Below are 10639 nucleotides of genomic sequence, written 5' to 3' on the forward strand. Positions count from 1 at the left end.
TAAAAAATTATATCTCACACTTTCTTTTAAGAGTTAAAATGCATGTTGAGATTTAAGATTTTTTGAGCCAATACTTCATATATAAATCAATGAATTTAACATAAAGACTCTTAGCCCAATGATATTATACCTATCAAGTTCAAGGCTACCAAGGTACACCAAGCTTGTATGAATGCCTTCATTCTTTCTAAGCTCTTTTTGGATCATCATTCTCTTTATCTTTATGTTTTTCAATAATGAGTGTAGCATGCAAATGATGACTTCAACTTTGTTCCTCTTCGTGCTTATTCTTATTTTCACTTTGGATAACCTTAAATGATATACCATGAATAAAATGGTTAGTCCAAGAGTTAATATACATATATCCAAGTTATGCAAGATAATGCTATGAACATTCTTAGATATAGAATCAATTCAAGATAAGGAAAAATATGATAGTATAAAATAACTTTGATATACACAAATCATTTTTCCAAATCTCATGTAATATGGAACAACATAAGTAAAAATACTTTAAAGCACTTATTCCATAGACATAGGTAACTACTATATATATATATATATATAAGCAATTAAGCATAAGTATATTTGTTATCATCAAAACTTAAGCTAATACATAATATCACAAGTCATCATGTCCAACAATCTCCCCTTTTTTTATGATGACAAATCACCTATAAAAAAATATACTTATATGATAGAAAATAAATGTTTAGCAAATCATATTTTTCATGATTAGTTCTCCCCCTGTTTGTCATTAATAAAAAGGCTTTGAAGTAAATGTAAGGGAATTCAAGAATAAGAAAAGGTTTAGAGTTTAAAGTTTCCTCCCCTCAGTGACCCCATTTTGTTGAAAGCTGATAAAGTACTCCTCTGCACTTGATTTGATGGAAATTATTCTTAAAGAATTAGCTCACAAGAAGTTGGAGAAATTGCTTGTTATTAAGTATTGATTCTTCTCTATGTACAAATTGAACACTAATAAATAATAAGAAGAAATCAATTAATAAATATAGTGTCATGATAGAATATATTACAACATACTCATGACACATGAATATTAAATATGAACATGCAAACCATTCTGTGTCAAAACTTGCGTGTGACCCTATTGTCCTTACGCGTGAATTGTCTAATTGATTACCAAGAACAATTCTATATGATAGATCACTTGTGGAACCAACATACTCTCACACATGAAATGATAGGCAAAATGCCAAAGCTAATTCTTGTGAACAAAACTTGCACAGAAGCAAAGGACTATACATGTGAAATGACCAGTTTCAAACTTCAATCCATTCAAGAGGATAAATCATGCATGGAACATAATATGACTCACACGTGAAATGCAATGTACTCAACCAAGATTATGCATGATCAAGAGATATGGATGTGTAAATCACAGATCATACAAGTTAGCAAATTGAACTTGGCTTGAGATGACTTAAGACTCAATAAAGCAAAATATGATTGTGCATCATTTGACAAATCACGCGTGGCTACCATTAGTCTCAAGTGTTATTTTGTACTTTGACATAACGTAATAAAGCATAGATGCTAAAACTTGCATAGATTACAAAGACTTTCACATGTGGTTTTGAGCACAGAACCAAAACTTAAGGCATCACATAACAAAATACTTAATCACGCGTGAAAGTACTTCTTCATACTTGCGTGATTTAGCTATCAATGTGCCTAACATGCAAAAGCTCACGAGTAACCTATAGAATCACACGTGATTTTGTTCTCATACTGCAAACATCTTCTAAGAAATTCAACATGCAAGAAAAACATTGTTTGCAAACTTTAATGTATTTAAATAGACCAATGACAAATCATACCAAATATGAATGACACATTTTCTGATGCCAAAAGATTTAAAGAGCCAAGGTTAAAATAGCATCAAATGTGTAAATAATTTGACTTTATCAAAATTTTTATTTGGTTTAAAATATGAGACAATGGGTGGAAAACCAAATGTTATTATTTTATAAATATGATCATCAAAAGATATTTTCAAAATCATATAGAGATCATTGTAAGGTATCAAAGATAGTTTTCATCATTAAAACTTGTCAATCATGCAATGCTCTCCTTTAATGAATGCATATGACTCAAATTTTAAAAGGTAAGGGTTTTATAAATTCTCATTTGAAGCCTTGGCAAGTTGATGTTGATTCATGAAGATCATTGCCACAGTTGTTGTTTCTTCTTGAGCTCTTCCTTCCTTTTCTACTCTTCTTGTTCTTTTAGGTGTAAGCTCATAGACACCATTGTTGATGATGTAATTGTCTAACAATTCTAAGGAAGTTTGATGCATTTGATCATTTTCAACTTCAAACATTTGAAACACATCATTGTTAAGGTGATATACTTTTCTTAAGGTGGTACAAGTTGATTACATAAATCCAACTCAATTTTTGACACCTTCAACAACTCATTAGTGATGTTGTCATGTGATTTACATGGATTTCATAATTTAATCTAACTCAATCTTACTATCCATATATTATGACTTTGAAGGCTTGATGATGATTGAATTTGTGTGCAGCTATGTTCTTTAGAATTCAAGTGATCTTTTTGCTTTCCTTTTCTCTTTTCATTTTTCACTTCAGCCTCTAGATGAATCTTCTTCATTCTACTAGATAGGATGTTCTGGTCTAGGGGTCATCTACTCCAAGTTTTTGATATTGCTTCTCTAGTAGTTCATAGGAGTAGTGAGATGATGCTGGATGTTGTTATAAATCCTCAACCTTCACTCTTGGTTTAGATTTACCACTTTAAGGCAAATTTCCAAGTAAGCATCTAGTCCAGACTTGGTTACCTCTTGTAAACATACATGCTTAGTTTCTTATCTAGTTCAAGCTTGTTTTGCTCTTGTCACAAATCTTTCTGTAATTCTAACTCATATATGGCACACTACTTAAAATTAAGATAGGAAATTGTAAAGTTTTAACACAAATGGTATCCAAACTTTATTGGATTCAACAAGGTTAGATATTCAAAGCTCATACACTTTTCATCTAAGAAGCACCGATACAGGTATGAGTATCGGGTATGATACGATACAATACACGAACACAGTAATTTTTCAAATTTTAGGATATAGGTATGGCTATATAAATAAGTAAATATTAAATATTTGGATGTCCAAAAATACAATTTCAAGATGTCTAATGCCATCACAAAATATAATACAATAACTAGTTAAGTACTTAAATAATTCCAAATGGCAAAAGATAATTATTAACTTAATTAATTCTAATCTTTCCCATCTTCATTAACAACACCACTTTTTCCTATAAGTTCTCTCTCCAAAATTAGCTCATCTAGAGATAAACTTGTAATTTCAAGATTTTCAACATCATCTATTTCCAACAATCTCCACTAATATCCCACAATCTAATTTCTTTAGTGGAATACTGCTCACTCTTCTTGAAAGAAGATGAAGATTTAAATGAACAAAAAACTAAATTCTCTGCTCTTTTTGGAAGCATCTTGTTTCTCTTTAGTGAATGAACAAAAGAGTAAGCGCTCCAATTTCTTTCACAACAAGATGATGAGCATAGTTGATGAGAAGTTTTAATGCAATCCCTTGAAGTTTAGGAGCATCACCACCATGATTGCTCTACCAAAATTTAGGCTCTAATATCCATCTATCTTGTTTGGAATCAACAAAACAAAACTCATATGAACATCCAAAAAACTTTAAAAATTCATTCACAACAATTTCCTCTCTTCTTCATATGGAAACATCCTTCTAAAGCACTTTTTCTTCTCAGTTGATATTTTAGCGTTTCTATGTGGAGAGACTCTATTTGGTCCACCTTTAAGCCATTATGTTGTATAATACCTATAATAATATAATGACATCAATTAGAGTTGTGATGTAAAAATGGTAAAGAAAAGAATTTTATGAACAAAAATAAGAATAACACACCTAGGATTCAATAAGTGAGGAAGACAATGTAATGGAATGGCACTCTGTCCATCGATCAATGATAATGTTTGTAAACAACTTCATAAATGAAGAGTACTTAGAAATTGATTTTCTCTCATGTTTATAAATTGATTCCTGAACTCTATTATTGAATCCCACATCTCATAAATCAAATGAAGTGTGGGCCTATCTGTGTCAACAAATCTCAGTATATCCTTTTAAGTTTAAAATCAAATCAACAATAATATGATTAAACATGTTTATGCATATGATTTTAAACTAAAATTTTGAGTATGGGGATGATTATAAAATGAGTTGTAAAAACAAAAACTCCTCATTTCACATGTGATGCAAGAGTTTGAAATAATGCTCCAAAATATGTCTTTTAGTAATATGCAATATCTCAAACTTTGATGAATAAATGTGTAAAATTTAGTTTGATATGAAATCAATTTTCAAGAGGCATGCATCATTTGCAAAATTCAAACTTGGGAGCTTTCCTTTAGAAAGAAAACATTATAGTATTTATGTATTTAGGATCATAGCTTAAGGAATGCAAATAGGGTACAAAGGATGTTTAACTATTGTGAGACTTTATATGATCAATGACAATATGTAGAATGTGAATTTATGTTCAAGATATGTCATTGATATGCATATGCAACTCATGCCATAAATTATCAATTTAACAAGTAAGAACCTATCCAAAATGATATGAAATGATATTAAGAGTAAGGGATAGGAATTCTCATTGATTTTGGCATAGTTATCTTTCTTCCTCATTTGTAGTCATCTTCTTGCAATTGATCATCACAAGACCTTTCTTAGATGACTTCAAGTTTTTTTGACTTGATTTGAGCTTTTCTACTATGGCTAGCATATCATGCTTACTGTTTAAATTGAATCACAAGCTTGCTAGAAAACATTAGCTCCATTCATATCCATTCAAGTAGCTGGCGAATGAAACTCAAGATATGAATATTGATACATGTGAAAAAACTTGATGATATGAGTTATGAGAATTATTTTTAAAATCAAGCTAATTTTCATGAAATTGAATGAAATTGAGTTAGTCATACATTTTCATGAGGTGTATTGAAAATGGTAATTCCTAATGGTGTCAAATTATGATTGTTTCAAATTATGCATATGGCTTTTTCAAAAGAATGCAGTAGCATGAAAATAATTTAGATTGTACATTAAAAATCACAAGTTTAAAGCATTTAACAAAATGTGCACAATTCGGTTAGTCCATTTAGCAATCATGAAATTTGATTTGAAAGCAATTAATTATGGATTGCTAAAAGAATGTGAGGACTCTTATTTTAATATGAGTATATCATAAAGTAAAGGATAAGCTAAGGAATGATATCACCAATTTTGCACATGTTCTTGTGAGATTGCTTAATTTAGTGTGTGGATTTTTCATCTTGCTTGTGTGACACCAAAATTCAAGCTCCAATGGTTTAGCCTCCTCATGATTCTCTTTTCATATTTTTCATGTATTACGTTCTTGAGATGAAGCTTTCTCTTCATATTCCTACAAAGTGTAATCCTTTCTGATCATTGGTATCCAATTTGACTTGGATCTAATTGTAGTTAATTTGTAGGAATCATGATTCATATGCTCTAAAAAATTTTATCAAGTCATAACCATTGAGCATAATGAATTAAATGTCTTTATGCATAAAAGATATTTTCATTTGAAATCAATATGTATGGACAAAGAGATAATCTATCAACCATTGCAAAATCTTTTGCAAGAGATTTATCAATAATGATTTTCAAAGGATATGTTATGAAAAATTCATTTTAAAATAAAGTGCAATGTTCATTCCTAAGGTCACAAAACATAAACCTCAATAATTATCATGAGTGATAGTGTAAGAGGTTTTACCAATGTTATACCTTGACCTTTATACTTAGAGGTTTGCATTTTCTCACCCACTACATAGGATGTTGAGATTTTGTATATGTCACCTTGGGTGCATGTGATCCTCTCTCATAAGTTATAGACTTCACAAGTCTTCTTGATACTTGAGAGGTCCTTCTTCTTTTGTTTTCCTCAAGGTAGTTGAATGATAATCTATGGTAGTCCATTCTTGAGGTGTGTTTTTTATCCATTGCTTCCTCTTTTGATAGAACTTTTCATTTTCAGCAATGTGTGGGACTGTGAGAGTTCTCCTAGCTGGTGTCGACTCTAAGAGTCTTGATTTGTTCTTATAAGAAGCTCTCTTGGTCACTTCTTGCTTTCTTACACCAAGCTGCCATTCTTCTTATTTTGCATAAATATATAACTATAAGGACATTTCGGTATCTATTTAGCTTTGGGTCCTTGGGAGTTAGCATTGGACCTTCCTTATCCTTTAGGAACCCAAATAAACTTATTTCTCGCATTAGAGTTTCTTCTAATATAGCATGTGTGTGAAACATGTCCAAATTTACTACAATAATTGCAAATAATAGAATGATATGCATTTTGAAAACTTTTACAATTTGTGTATTTGTCACTTGAACCAATTATGAGATAATCTTGTTATCTAAATACTCTCTTTCCAAAAGTACTTCTAGCAAAATTTAAATTTAAATTTCTTGTATTTTTTAAAACTAAATCAGTTAAAGGTTTAAAATTTGCTTTATGAAAATTTTCAAAATCATGTGAATTGTATGCACAAGAATAATTGGAATGATATACCTCAAAAATTTCTTTAGCTTGAGACAGTGACATAACCAAATTTGTCATATAAAGCTCTTCTTGGGGATTATCTTCCTCTTGTCTAAGTATATTGATTGACCCATGGAAGCATTCAATGATTTCTTATTCTTCAATCTCATCTTTCATGTATTCTTCAAAAGTTATTAGACATTAGTCCTCTTTTTGTTCATGGTCTAGAGAACTGCCAATACTTTCAATCTCAATAAGATCATTAGTAGCATAGGTGGATTCAAGAGTATCCCAAATAATCTTAGCATTAAAGCAATATTTGATTTTCATAAAGTTAGTTTTAGTTAAAGCACTATATAAAATCTTCATTGCTTTAAAGTTTAAAGAAAATAATTTCTTTTCTTTTTGAGTCCAATTCATGTAGGTTTGAAATAAAAGTCATTTATAAAAACTTACCTCATATCTAAATCAATGGATTGAATGTAAAGTTGCATTCTTACTTTCCAAAACTAAAACTCAGTATTTTTAAAAGCTAGAGGTTTTTCAATGTCAATTCCCTCAAAAATTAAAAAACTTTGAAAACTTGCCTTTGGAACTCTTAAGACTGTTAAGTCCTTTATCCAAGAGCTTATCTAGCAAAAGGACTTGCATTGGGATCTATGAACCCTTTGAATAATAACTCTTCAACTTGCCTTTCAATCTCATCCTTATGAGTATGTGGATGTCTATAAGGACGAACGTTTGGTGATATAAAGTAATAGAGTGGTAGTGATCTCTCATGGGTGGTAAATGAGATATTTCAGAAAACATAATAGCATATGTTCATAACAAATCCTACAAATATTGATCTAACCATGAAATAACATTATCACAAGAAAAACTTTGTAGGGAAGCTACTGCAGGCGACCTATATGGAATTCCTTAGAGCTTGTAGCGCCTTCCATTCACCTAAAAAATCATGAACATTTTCTGCCAATTAGCTTGCATTATGTTCAAAGAGGCTAACCATTTAATTCCCAAAACTATATCTGTACCTCCAATAGAAAAAGGATAAAAATCATCATTAATGGACAAACTTTGTACTTGTACCTCAAGTTGTTTGCAAATGGAATGACATGGAATAATTTTGCCATTTCCAATCTACACCCCAAAAGAAGTAATTTTCTGGACTGGAATTTATAATTCTGCCACTAACCTTTCTGAGATGAAATTTTATGTGGAAGCACTATCAATTAAGATGAGAATAGCTTTAGAGAGAATAGAATCTTGTAGCTTCATTGTCGCTAAAGAAAGGCTGCTTAAAATGGCATAAAGGGAATTTCTGCAAGATTAGAATCTAACGCCATATTGAGTTTTTCTTTTATTAAGGAAGGCTGTTCAGGATCTTTAGTTATCTCCATGAGTTTTATAGATGATATTATGCATTTATAACCAAGGACAAATTTATATCCACATCTTAAGCACAGCCCTTTATATATATGTAATTGTTTATCAGTTTCAAAAATTTATGGAGTGGTGGTAATTGTTGAAGAGCCTCCAATAACTGCTGAAGGTAACTACTTCTGAAAAATAATTTTATTTTCTCCCACCTGATAACTACTCTCTCCAACATGTGGGGCATTAAATCTATTAGGAGACCTAACTATTGGTTGTTAGTAGTATGGATGTAAATCATGAGCTGCTTAAGTTATGCCCAGAAGGACACTATCCTTAAGAATTATTCTAGCACATCGGGAAGATAGACTGATAGTTCCCTAAGATTAAACAAGCACTTCCTACACAATGCAAGGGCACAAAATAGTAGTACTAACATAAATAAACTCAAACGAAGGGAGGAGGAGGAGAATGCCTCAAAAGCTCAAGAGGCTGGCGCCCATTCTATTTGCACCCACGGCTATATATAGGTCGAAGGTAGACATTAGGCTTATAATTCTAGATTAAACCCCATTAAGCATCGATTACACAGATATAAAATACATTTAAGCTCTTGTTTGGAAATGTTGGGGGGTTACACGGATGTAAAACACATTTGAGCTCTTGTCTGGAAACGTTGGGGGGACAAAGACATTTAGGAATTTAATTATCCATTTCAGAATCTAGTTAATGGCCAAAAACTGTTCATGGTTTGATTTCAAACTCCAGACAGCCAAAAAATGAAATTTTTCAGTAAGCTCATGTAAATAAATAATTATTTATTTATTATTAAAATAATCCAGTAAAAAGAAGCCAGTGCCTCTTCAACTCGTGCGTAAGGGGCGAATTAGCTAATTTTAACTGCGATTACCCTGAGTTGGCCTATTTTGTGCTCGCGAGCCTACTTCTCCTCCAAGCTCATTTTACTAGTCTACTTCATTCCTTAGTATTTATACACTAGGAAAGTTCTTTATTTAGGCAATGTGGGACTTTTGACGCATACAACAATCCCCTATATATGTCAAAAGGATCTACTTTTATTTGAGTTATCCACACAAAGGATAATCACTTTGAATTTGGTATTTGTCGACTTGAACCAAACCTAGACTAATAAAACTTAGCATACAAAAAAGTCAGTGTAACTTTTTTATTGAACTAACAAATCTTGAGTATGTACTAGAGGTCTTATTAATCAAATTATACCCCCACAGTCTCTTTTGTTAACGATAATTTTACACGTGATCGGTCATGTGCGTAATTGGTTTTAACAAATGCTCTAGAGATCTTGCCATGATCTCATAGGAGCGGCCCTACTCCACATTTGTATAGGTGTTTTCATCAAGTGTATCTGTAATGAATACACCATCCATAAGGACTATGAAAACATTAAGAGCTTTCGCTTAACCTCTATTGAATGTACTCTAGCACTTTCTCAAGCCATAGAAAGGGATAAACATTCAATGTTAGCAGAAGTAATAAGTGACTTGTTCTTACCCATTAAACATTCTTTATGGGATCTCTAATCACAAAGGTTGGGTTTCCATCATTGTTAATTTCAAATAGGCTTAAGTCTCATTTCCTTCGACATTTCAATAATAAATTTCTTCCCCAGGGGCTTAGTTAACGAATCTAACAAATTTAACTCTGAACTTATATAATTGATTGAGATAACCCTATCTTTGAGTAGCTACCTTATAATATTATGTCTCAATTGAATATGTCTACTTTTTCTATTGAAGGTCTTATTTTTAGCCGTTACTATTGTAAACTAGCTATCACAATGTAAAGACACTGATGGTGTCGGCTTTTCACCTATTGGAATACTCGCTAAGAAGTTTTTCAACCACTTAGCCTCAGTTCCAACCAGCTCTATGGCAATAAATTCAAAATCCTTGAGGATTTTATATTGGTTGTCTGTTTTGCAAACTTCTAGATTATTGCACCACTACCAAGAGTAAATATATAACCACTAGTGGATTTTGTCTCTTCTGAATCTGAAATCTAGTTAGCATCACTATATCCTTCCAATACAGCAGGAAATTCACTATACAATATACCATAATTTATGATACCTCTTAAATCTTTCAAGACTCTCACCAGAGCCTCCCAATGTTTACTACTTGGACAGTAGGTATATCTGCTCAATCTGCCTATAGCATAAACTATATCAGGCCTGGTAAAATTAATCAAATGCAATAGACTCTCAATAATCTGTACATACTCAAATTGAGCAATTGGTTTACCCTTGTGCTTTTTTAATTGTACACTCAAATCATAAAGAGTACTCAAAGAAGAATCTTCAAGGTGTCCAAACTTTTTGAGAATTTTCTCAACATTATGTTCTTGGGAAAGCAAAATTCCTTTTTCATTCCTTATGATTTTTACACCTAATATTACTTTGACTTGACCCATATCTTTCATATCAAATTTGAAAGAAAGAAAGAAATTTTTTGTTTCATTAACAACACACATACTAAAGCCAAACATTAGTGTGTCATCCACATATAAGTATATAATCACACGATCATTGTTCATAAGATTTATATAAACACATCTTTCTACTTTAATAGTAGAAAATCCACCATTTGTTAAAACTTAATCAATTTTCTCATGCCATTGCT

The sequence above is a fragment of the Prosopis cineraria genome, unplaced genomic scaffold, assembly GCF_029017545.1.
Source record: "Prosopis cineraria cultivar Desert tree isolate PC_DT_omini unplaced genomic scaffold, ASM2901754v1 PC6, whole genome shotgun sequence".
Taxonomy (NCBI): Eukaryota; Viridiplantae; Streptophyta; class Magnoliopsida; order Fabales; family Fabaceae; genus Prosopis; species Prosopis cineraria.